Consider the following 10,437-nt stretch of genomic DNA (forward strand, 5'->3'; position numbering starts at 1 on the left):
AGATGGCTGGAAAGATACAACTAATAACAATAATAATACAGCTGAAGTATTAAGGAAAATCCTTGAATGCAGAGTCTAACACACATTAGCTTCACCCACAAACCGTATAAATAGAAACTGTTACTGAAAAACACAAAGGAACAGCATGTGAAATCATGAAAACTGAAACTGCATAATTGAAAGTTAACTCCCAATGTCACATTCAGTCAATCATTTTTATATGTAGGTAACCATAAGCTTGCGTCACACTAAATAAAGAAAAAAAAAGATGGAAAGTCCGAGGAGATACAGCAGTGGTCATACCTCGCTTGATGAGTGTAAAGAGGGCTTGAACCTTGAGGAAGCTTACTGAACTCCAAAGATAAGTGAATACCAATGGTTGTAGTCAACGAGAAATCAGTGGTAAGCGGTCGTTGTAATGACGCGAATTTACCTGTAAATGTTCTCGACATAGATTAAAAAATACCAGAAATGTGGCGAGACTTGTAACTCAAACGAAAGAGGATCCCACTATTCTTCTGAAAGAGAACTATTTGGTGTGCTGTATGATTTTCCTAATGAGTAAATAATAATAACAGAAGTGCAACAACACAGTACGATGAAAAATAAATAAAATATTCATGATATAATTTTAAAAATAAATAAATAAATGCCGATCTTGCGGTCCCCCTATACGAGTGAAAAAGTACCTTCATCATGACTAATGTTTGTTCAACTTTTTTTTTTTAATCCGAGGCGTGTTTATTAATAAATGTTCAAACTAACGTACAAGCGAACAGGAGAAGGGTAGTCAATTACTATCTCCTACGTTCTCTTGACCGGGCTGTAATGATGATAAAAGTAATAATTTGTTATTTATTTTATCATCATTGCAACACCAATATAATAATCATTAAAAATATACAATAATAATAGAAGTAATTAAATTAAATTATGTGCTCACGATCTCAAATTTTTTCACACGAAATAAAAACAAGTATCATGTGAATTATGTTTCAGGTGGTAAAGTAACTAAAATTTTACGTCGTATGAGCTAGCTCTGAATAAAAACTGGAAAAATCGTTTAAGAATTTTATTAAAACACCGAAATAGTTATCAAAAATTGGCAAAGCCAGAAATCATAAGGAGGAAAATGGCCAACGTTTAATTTATGCAGGTATATATTTCTCGTCTTCGTGCTCGCTTTCTTTATATATTAAGAAAGCATACGAACATACATGTATGTATTGGTATATATATATATATATATATATATATATATATATATATATATATATATATATATATATATATATATATATTATGTGGGTATGCTTGTATATTCAGCTATTTGTTCTGAAGCAAATCAATTTCAAAATACCAACAATAGTATTAATGATTGTAATACGAGAAAATCCCCAAATCCACGCCGTTCTTATAACGCGGTATTCATTAAAAATTAATGCCCGAAAATATGTCGATGCGAATGAGGAGCAATACGTATGGGTTTGTGTCGGTCTCGTGCAGGCCCAGAGCAAAGTCGTGGCATCCGATTAACCTTCTCTTTTGTTAGACGAAAATTGGGGTTTGACGTAGGCTCCTTATGTTAAGTAGTTTCGCCGATTTTGATAAAAAATTATTTCCTTTTTTCTGTTTATTCGTTTTTATTTTCTTTCGATATCTTTTGTGTGTTCAGGTGCTTGCCACTCGAAAATAAAAATTAGAAAAATCGTGTAAACTTATATATAATTGCAATGGATTTTCTTTTGCTCTCTGTACGTTTGTGTGTTAATATATTGCTAGTATTTGAAAGACTATCTTACCTAAACTATAAGAATTGAATTACATTTAACTTGATTCGTGATGAGGATGCATTCTCAAAATTTACGTTCTTTTAATCTGTATAGATTAGGGATCATTTTCGTTTTTTTGTGCTGTGCTATATCTTTATATCTACCCCTTTTCTCTCATTTACTATAGATACCCACATAAACACACACATACACACACACCCACACACACACACACACACATATATATATATATATATATATATATATATATATATATATATATATATATATCATAGATAAGATGTAAACCGTTACGCCCGCCGTTGAGCTTAGTGTCATTATTAAAACAAAGAGAACAGTTTCATACCGTCTATTAAATATTAAATCTCATGAAAATGATCAATTAAATATTATTATTTTCTTGTTCATTTTAATATGTTTATATATTTGTCTATTTGTTTTTGTTTTTGTCCTGCGATTTTGCTCTCCTTCGTAGTTTTCTATTGGTGGCTTATGGACTCAATAAACGTATTTTTGACTAGTTTTATTTAGAATTACCACCGATTAACATATATGAATAGAATAAATCATGTATGGTATGCATTTATAAATGCTGCAGAACGTAATTTTACAATCTTACTTTTTTGGTGTTTTATAGTAATAAAAAAAACAGAAAGTGTTTATTTTCTTCAACCTTGCCCACAAAATATGCTTCTTTGGGTCGAGAAGCTTCAGATGTAAAATCTCCACATATTTTGTGTCATTTGTGACTTTTACTTTAGTAAAAACTTGCAAAACGTGATGGTTTCCTTTAAGGGTAAATAGAATACATTCTTACACTGTTGTCCTTGCCTTTTTACTGATGGATATTAATTCCAATTATTAGTAAAATAATAGCAGCCTTATGCATTTGAATTATGTCTAAAAAGTAGTTCACTGAAGAATCCTTTGTAACGTTAACTTAATCTGACACTAACATATAGGAAAAAATGCACAAAATTGTTGGTACATAGGCTTATTAAAATTTGGGCATTGAAAGTCACCTGAAATTTTGCATGAAGTTACAACTATCCTAGCGAGGAAATGTAACATTCTTGGATTTATTTGTAAAAATTCCGGTCGCATCCACAGGGGGTCAAAAAGGGTCAAAATTGGCAAACATTTTTCGGGAAATAGAAGCTTTTTCGACCATTAGATTTGCAGACAATTACCCAAAAGCAAGATTTTATAATATACTTCTAAAAATGTTATATTCAATAATGGAAACATTTTGGTTGCGTTACTAGGGGGTCAAAATTGGTAAAATGTCCAAAAAATAGCACGGTTGTAGATATAACATTTTTTCAGACAAGTAAATTTTGCTGAATATTACCCAAAAGCAAGACCACATCAATATACATCTAGAAACGTAACATTTGTCCCTGAGAAATTCTGAGACATCATCCCCAAGGGGTTTAAAAGGTAATGAACGGGCTTTTCTTAGCTAATTTTTATTTTCTCCTAAAATTCATACTTGTGTTTAAATAGATGTTTTAAATGGTACCGAATTAAAATATAATATAAAAAAAATAAGGCATCGTTTGTTATGAAACGGTGTCATTTAACTGTTTTTGCCCATTTTTTCTCATCAGGCGAAGGGTTTAAATGTGCAAAATAGATAACAGTTCTACGACTGATTCTGGCTAACAGTACAATAGAAGTAACACTTGAGGATTCGATTTTACAAATATTGATTATTTCTTCGTAGACGGAACTATAATACATGCGATTGGTTGTATGTTCGTTTACCGCAAGCCTTGACCACTGGGGATTTTGTTAAAATATTCTCACCGATAAGTTCACCAACTTGCCTATTGGGAAAACGATATATTTGGTTGGTGATTTTACTTTTGATCAGCTGCTTGCACAAAATTTGGAATAATAATATCCGAAAAAAATCTCAAATATTTCTTCAGCGCTCAAATTACAACCCTACAATTGAAGGTGCTATATTGAAATGAATTCTTATGTAGAACTTTTTTTCTAATGGCGCTCTGGCATCCGAACCTATTTAATGACCACTTTGTATTGTATATTATTGTGTGATTATTTATATCGGTTTTGATCTATTTGCTTCATATCGATAAAATAACAAAAACATAACATATGTGAACCCCCAAAATAATTTAACCTGTAGAATATACATGTTTAATCCCTTCTGCGAAGCAATGCCTTATCATGGTTATAGGGCTTGCACTAAAGTTGCTTAATTACCTTTTATTCAAAACCTTGACAAATACATCAGTCAGGGGATCATATAATTATATCTTGTTATTCTCCAAATCAATCGTTTTAAAGGTAACAATATATTGACCCATCATACCAAGTTAAACAAATCAAGCTATGCAACATATTTATCGTCATTATACTTTTAAATATTTTCTTAACATTTCATAGAACCATTACCGGCATCAAGGTTCATTATTTTACCACAAATTGTACGCATCTAGATGGTGTATGTTCAACAAAGCGTAATGTTAAGTGGAATATTGCATGCACGTATCTACTTCCTGTTTTGCTTTTCTCATAATTACCTTCCAGATAAATTCACCAAAAATATGTTTGTGGATAATCGGATATTAGTTTCAGCTATGATCAACGTTTTTCAGCGGGATACAGTAATAACGGTATTTGTATATGCATTTAGTCAATAATTAAAAGAAAAGCAGGATTGGTAATATTAAAGCGTACAGAGCAGATTAAAGAATATAATGACACTAATGTATTTGACTTGCACGGTAACATTGGAGTTATCTGCTGGTAGAGTGATAACTTTAATCTACGGAGAGCAACAATTGTGCTTTTCATTTCCGATTTTAATCATAATGTACACGATCTGCGCCAGAATACGATAACATTCATAGTAAAACTCGAAATTCACCGATGACGTAATGCTTATTTTTATTTACGGACCTATAAAACTATGAACTGTGAATATACAGAGGGAGTAAAATATTCTTAATTATTAAACACATGTATCACACATGCAATAAACGAAATATTTTAATGCACCTGGTTAAATGTATACAGCCACCTTTAATAGATTTAATTGCATGACATAATCTTCAATCAGAAAATCCATTGATTAAAGATGTATATTTTTTTATTAACTGCCTAAAAGAAAACATAACATGTAAATTATTTATTAAAAGAAAATGAGTATACGGCTAAAAGATCGAAGTGTTGAAGAATTCACTCTCCCGTCGAGTAATTTGCGCATAGTCAAAATAATTTTGACACACATGATCAGTTTTAAATTCTGTGGTCGATTGAGGACAAATAACAAGACTCATTATGTGAGGAAAAACTATAAATAAAACCACGTATCGGGTAAAATTAAATTAAATTTATTCAATCAAACACGAATAATACGAGGACATTTCTGAAACGGTATTTATCACCATATCGTATGAATCTAAAGGTCATTTTTTGGCATTGGATTACGCGACATTGTCATAGTCAGAATTCTTACTAGAAAGAGCTTAGAGGGACGACGTGGAAGTTGTCGACACCATAAATTATAGTTATTATTTGTGGAAAGAACTGAATTCGATTTTGGGATACTCAGATTTCCAATATAAGGTTAATCTCTAGACCACTATAACCATACATGGATCTGTATAAAAGGTATAAATTAACTTCCTTTTTACGGGCAAAAATTCCTACACTAAGACATCGGGTTATAATGTATCATGTATGATGAATAAAGTATCCTCTTAACTTTCTTTAATTTCTTGTTGCACTCCGTGCGGCAACTTACAGAGTTTTAAACACGCATTCCATTAAAACGTTACATGATTAACATGGATATTTTTGTTACTGACTCAATATTAAGTAAATGTTTTTGTGAAGTATTTACTTCTAAGCATCCAATGTTTTTAGCTCTAAATAACTTACATTGGGTCGATGAAACTAAGTACTGGATCATATTTATTACAGAATAAAGTTATTAACATTATAATACATTACAAATTTAATGTGAATATACTTAAGTAAATCTCGGATAATCGAAATCGAAAAAATATTTTCAATGCGTACAACAATGAATCACAACATTTTTACAGTTAAAGTTTGAATACAAATGAAGATTAACTAAGCCCTATTACAAAAAGAAACTAGTGACTAAAATACACAGAAAAAATGTAATGAACGCATATATTATTAATTTAAAATCATAAAACTATGACGAGCACAGCGGACATAAAATTAACACAATTTATTGAACGGTCATTAAAGTACCGAAGTAATTAAAATGAGTCTCACATGATGTTGACTTCTTTTGTGTCACGCGCGTTATATTGACGAGACGTTTTCACATGTTTGTATATGTTTCCTTTGAAATTTGTTTATTTGTTGATTGATGTCATGTTGTCATTGTTTGGTTTTTATATGCCTATTTCATGGCTGTTTTTTTATTCTTTTACTAAAGCCGCACGTTTATTTATTTGACATTGTTTGCTTGCGAAATTTCTCAGTCTTCCTCAGTTTCATTTTGGTGCCTCGCTGAGTGCTAAACGAGGCATAGACCGATTATAGTCACACGACCATAATTAGCTAGAAGTGTTTCGAGCCATTAAAAATATATATTCAGTTCCCACGCAAAGCTAGCCCTGTTTTTATTTTATTCATATTGTTTTTTTTTTTTTACTGCAAAGAAAGCACAATCCCAATAATTCGTAGCGGGCTACAATTTAGGACCATATTTGCGGAAATACAATGCAAGGAATAATGCAGCAAGATATTTGTTTACATTAGAATTAAACTTATGCATGTAAACTCAAACAGGAGAGTAAACACCTGGGAAGAGATCCAAAGTCTAGCAGTTCGAGGAAGTAATCTATTTAGGCATCCCGGAATCTCTACAGTATAGCGGTATAAGTTTGCTGATTGCCTGGTTTAGCGGGGTTATTTATATCGATGCGTTACTAGTGCTTCGAGTTCACCTCAACACTGACCATTAAACAGCCGCAGCGATGATATATTTTCGGAACGGAACAGAGGTTTCAGTTTGGCGACGGTGCAAAACGTATTAGGTGTATTAGGAAGCCTTATTCAGTGTCTTATATATCGAAAACAGACCAGAGTAAGGATATCTGCTGTAGAAAAGGCTTTCCCTGATCCATGCTATCGGTGAGAGAGAATTTAATATATATGCGATAACGAAACTTTGCATTCTTGATGACGGACTTAACGATGTTGGTCAAGAGAAGAAAAAAGCAATTGCGCGGTAATGTAGTGGGTCAGTTCTCGCCAGAATATTTCTAAACATTTAAAACAGAAGCAAAATTTCAGCAGTTGGGAAAGCAAAATTAAGTAAGGCATTTGGTGAACAGTTTTGAGAGAACGCGAAAGAATCTCAGCGTATTATTTTTTTAATAGTATGACGGGATAAAATGCAGCCATATGTCTTCGGGGTGCCCCGTTTTTAATGGAATCATGAACAGGAGGAAGAGTTCTTTTCAGATCATCAATTGTTATTTCAGTCCGTGATGGGAAATTTGGGCGGTGGTGATTAGTTGGGTCTAAATTAGAATCTGAAGCAAACCTTTGGAAAAGCAGATTTTCCTTTTTAGTTGCCATGCAGACAAATTTTAAGTCATTAGATAGTGTGATTGTTGATTGATTATTTACAACCCTGTTATAAATGTTCCTGAAATCGCGAGTCCTTAATTGCTGCGATTCATTGCGTTTTCTAGTGACTTCTGATTACCGACACTTATCTGTAGGTACTTCTCTCTCTTACAATAATTTCTGGTTTCTACAAACTTGTCTATTTTTATTGAACTTTTGTTTAATAAGTCTGCAGAATGTCTGCTGCTTATGAGCGATGGCAGCTGCAAAATAGGTGATTTATTGTAGAAAGTGGGATTTGATAAAACACATGTGTGGGAACGTGCGATTCAATTGCTGCTTTGAACGATTCAGTAGCCTTATTTTTACAGTGCTCCACAGAACAATAAGAAACCAACACTTGGGAGAATATTGGCATCCTAGTCAGCATTCTTATAGTACCTTGTCGTTTTGAGTAATGGCTTTTCAACTTAGGGTGAAGAGTTTAGAGACATTCTTCCATTATCAGAATGTGTTTGAAATTTCTGAGTAGGCTACTTGCATTTTTTACACAACTCTTTGGCATTGTGGTTCAAAACATATCTAGAAATAAGGCTTGCTGATACGCACGATCAGTGATACGGGCCGGAAACGTGACTGACTGTGATAGTGAAGGTGATATAGAAAAGCTACTTACGAAGCAACGAGCGGCGTCTGTGTACCTGGAGAAATCAAGCCAATTACAGAGGGGACATTAAACGCCTGGAAGTTGAGAATAGTATCTATGGATTGTAAACGTGTTTTTAAAGATTACTGGGCGATAGATTCATATATTATAATTATATTAATTTCAGAAACAAGTATTCTAAAACATTACACGTCATACAATAGTGCCTGCTTATTATTATAAAAAATATGGTCTCAATAAAAAGAGCTTTTAGAAAGGTTTAACTAGTAAATGTATGCACTCCACTTAGGATAGAGTCACATAAATGTTTATACTTAGAGTAATTGCTTTAATGGTCTGCAATTTTTCAGAGACGAAAGTAATTATTTCAGTTACATATTTGATAAAAAGGCGTCAATATTATTATTAAACGCAAATTGAAAAAAAAAAACATCTGGCTAATTTAATACATATATATACACACACACACACAAACACATACACATACCCAGGCACATACACAGGCACAGACACACACTAATACACACACACACACACATATATATATATATATATATATATATATATATATATATTGAACTTTTTTTAAACATTCTCCATTTTCTAATGTAGATTATTTTCAGCTTCGAATCTCGAATTTTTACATTCAGCTTTGTTTATATAGGTATTTGCATTTCTACTACCTCGTTCCCAACTATCGCCACTCCATGCTTTATCTTCCCGATGCTTTCCTATTTGGTCTTATTATTGGCAATTTTCAATTATTGGCTCATCAAGAACTTATTTACATTATTTTCAGAGTACCCCAGATTATTTCCTATATACTCACGTTCCGATTTGAATTTCACTATTCTGTCCTTTCTTTTTCACGTATACTTTTTTCCTCGTGGAAAACCCCTTTATTCATCGGATGCTGATGAATTTATTAACTTTAAAATTAAATTATATTAAATTTATATTCTAATTTCAATAAAAAAAGGTGTAAGTACCGTTAATATACCAACAAATTATAAAATGTTTTTCTCCAAATTTCAAGCTTAAAATATATCTCAATATCGAGTAATATTTAAAATTCCATTAAAATTATATTGAAATGCATGTAAAAACCTCAAATCTTTGCTTATTTAGATAAGGGGTTTCGTGTTACATTAACATCAATACTATTGTATTTTCACTGTGGTTTTAAAATTGAAATAGATTGTAAATTAATTTTATAAAGTATGATTTGTTAAAAATTTTATAATACAATACTTTAATTTCTATAATAAAATTATTTAAAATTATCAGTAAAATCTAATAGTAAATACTATAATAATTTTAGAATTTAAAGTTAAAGAACATATAGTATATATATATATATATATATATATATATATATATATATATATAAAATTAGGTTTAGTCTTTTCGCTGACTCAATTTATAAGGAGTACCTGCTTTCTGTGTGTACAATTTTTCAAAGATTTACTCCTCAAATTTTAAGATGCGTACTCTAGGTCATGTATTGCCCGAAGGATATGGTATTTTCCGCATTAAAAATTGAGAATTGTATTTAATTATGAGGCGTATGATGGTTTATTCTCGATTTTCCCCATTTGATTGGCGCCCCCTCTTCTTTAAGTTTTCACACCCTGGTTGATAATGCTGTTTTTATCCAGCATTAGCAATCCGGGTGTGGGACTGGTGTAGATAAATTTTAAGTTTCAAATTTGGAACAACAAATTAAATTAAGCTGGGGTTTAATATTAAAGGTACCTACAAAAAATTTAATTGAAATTAGATTTTAAATTTGATAAATGTTAATTTTAAAGTAAATAAAGTCATCATAATGCGATGAATAATTGTTTCCACAAAACGAGAGTTAAACCTGATATTGTAATGTATATATATTTAAACTTCCGGTTATAGACTAGATGAGTATTGGCTGAGAAAGTTTGATATGGGTATCTAAAACGGTTCTAATAATCAGGGTTTACACTGGCGGTACCAGTGGCTTATCTCATCTTACACTGTCTGTATAATATATATATATATATATATATATATATATATGTATATATATGTATATATGTATATATTTATATATATGTATATATATATGTATATATATATATATGAGTATATATATGTATATATATATATATATATATAATTTCATTCTCTGATTTACCAATATACGTATTTATAGTTGACCTTTATGCATTTCTATCTGTGTCTTTGTTTTGTTTCGGCATGACAGATGTTCCTCATTGATGATACACATTTATTTGAAATGCATATGTTATGAAGATTAAGCTAGTAACGCCATGATTAAACTTTCGACATCCTCTGATCCTATGAGCACCTTTATTACGCATATCGAATTGCATCGGTCAACCGCAGAACAGA

The sequence above is a fragment of the Euprymna scolopes genome, chromosome 11, assembly GCF_053919585.1.
Source record: "Euprymna scolopes isolate OS-2025 chromosome 11, ASM5391958v1, whole genome shotgun sequence".
NCBI lineage: Eukaryota > Metazoa > Mollusca > Cephalopoda > Sepiida > Sepiolidae > Euprymna > Euprymna scolopes.